Consider the following 2,081-nt stretch of genomic DNA (forward strand, 5'->3'; position numbering starts at 1 on the left):
TGTGAGTGTGTGTGCGTGTGCGTGTGCGTGTGCGTGTGCGTGTGCGTGCGTGTGCGTGTGCGTGTGCGTGTGCGTGTGTGTGTGTGTGTGTGTGCGTGTGTGTGCGTATCTGTTTGTGTCTGTAAGATATACTGGTACACACCTGCTTTTGAGGATTCAGACTGATCTCCATCCAGTTGTGGACCAGTGAGACTCTGTGTATAGGGTGTTGAAGGAGGAACTGAGTGAGAAGTGAGTGGAGGAGAGAGAAAGAGAGAGAAAGGATGATGGGGTGATGGCAGATGAGGAGTGATACAGGTAAATAACCGAAGAGTGGAGGTAAAGAACTCCATCACACAAAGCAGAGTCGGAGCTGTTAGTGTTGTTTACTGCTGTTGTCATGGTTACATGCCTTTTAATGTATCTGGAGCACTGATTTAGAACGGTGATTAAACTTTTGACTAGATTTATGTTTGAGGTGTTCCGATACAAGAAATTAATGCATACTTTGCAGCCAATCAGAAATGAATTTTTTCTCTCTGTCTGGCATGAGAATCCATTATGGTACTAAACTTGCTAAAGCTGGATGGATGGATGGATGGATGGATGGATGGATGGATGGACTGGTGGATGGATGGATGTTTAGAAGGACAGACGGTTTTGTGGGGAATAGATGAAAGACAAAGAGAGAAGATGTACCCGTTTGTGAGGAGTGAGATTGATTTTCATTGGTTGTTTGTGCTGATGGAGTGAGTGGGTGTGGCTGTGTGGTATGAAGAGATGTAGAGATGGTTTTAACTGGAGTTTTCTTTTCATCTGAGAGAGAGAAAGACAAAGAGAGGGATTTACTATGTTGAATGATTATGCTGACAACTATAACATGTTGTGTGTTATTGACAAACACAAAAAAATTATTGTTGGTTACTTACAGTGTACATGCATAGAATAACTACAGAAATATGTGCTGATTAAATTAAGAAACATAGAAACATACCCATTTTAACTTGCAGGAAGATCTTAGTATAGATATCTGGTGAAGCCCAGTTCCTCTCTATTGCACACCAATATGTCCCTTCATCTCTGAGGGACAGATCAGTGATGGTCACAGTGAAGACTCTGGCTGTCGTGTTGTCATGAAGAGAGAATCTGTCATCTTTAGGTGTTTGTCCACTTTGAATGGGAATGTCTTTATTAGAAAATGGACCAGGAGGGCACACTCTTCTGCAGAGATACTTTGTATAATTTTCATATCCAGATTTATAAGGGCATGTGATAGTAACTGTTCCTCTCTTATATCCAGTCACAGTGATGATTTTACCATTCACAGCTACAGAGAAAAATGAAAAGATATTAAGCAGACTTCAAACACAATGGAGATATATCATGTAAATTCCAACAATGTTCATTTAAATGGACTCCGTAACTCTCTCATAACAGCTAATCCCAAGCAGTGTGGTTGTCATAGTAACCAATTATAAATTTTAAAATAGATGTAGGAATTAAACAGAATCTAATCTGCATTTAATGATAGAGAGCTATGCACTTGATAAAACCTTGACTTGAAAAAATGTTTTTTGTCAGTTAGGAACTGAATAGCATTTACACATTACAGAAAGTAAAACAGAAAATTGTTTTCAACTTACATGCAGTCAGATAACATATTCACTCAGGAATATACACAGATCATATTTGACAGAAGGTAACAGATATTTTACTCATTTCTTGTGAACACTGTAGTTAGAAAACTGTTCGAGAACTGTGAAGTTTGTATGAAGTTCAGCCTTTGGTTCACTCTACTTCCTCATGTAAAACACAGGGCAAGAGGCTCTTTAAACCCACTTCAGATTAATATTCCATTCTCTCTAATTCTCTCACTGAGTCACATCAAACTCCAGCTGTCTCTGAAGAAAACACAGGTAAGTGTCTCTCAGGTCACATACACTGTCAGTATTCATGTCTTTTCTTCATAGTCTCTCATTGTGACCAGTGTTACTATGGTCTCTCTCTCTCTCTGTCTCTGTCTCTCTCTCTCTCTCTCTCTCACATCTCAGTTTTGTTTTAATAAAAATGGTAATTAGGTTCGAACTACAGACCAGTATATT

This window comes from Chanos chanos, chromosome 7 (assembly GCF_902362185.1).
Source record: "Chanos chanos chromosome 7, fChaCha1.1, whole genome shotgun sequence".
Taxonomy (NCBI): domain Eukaryota; kingdom Metazoa; phylum Chordata; class Actinopteri; order Gonorynchiformes; family Chanidae; genus Chanos; species Chanos chanos.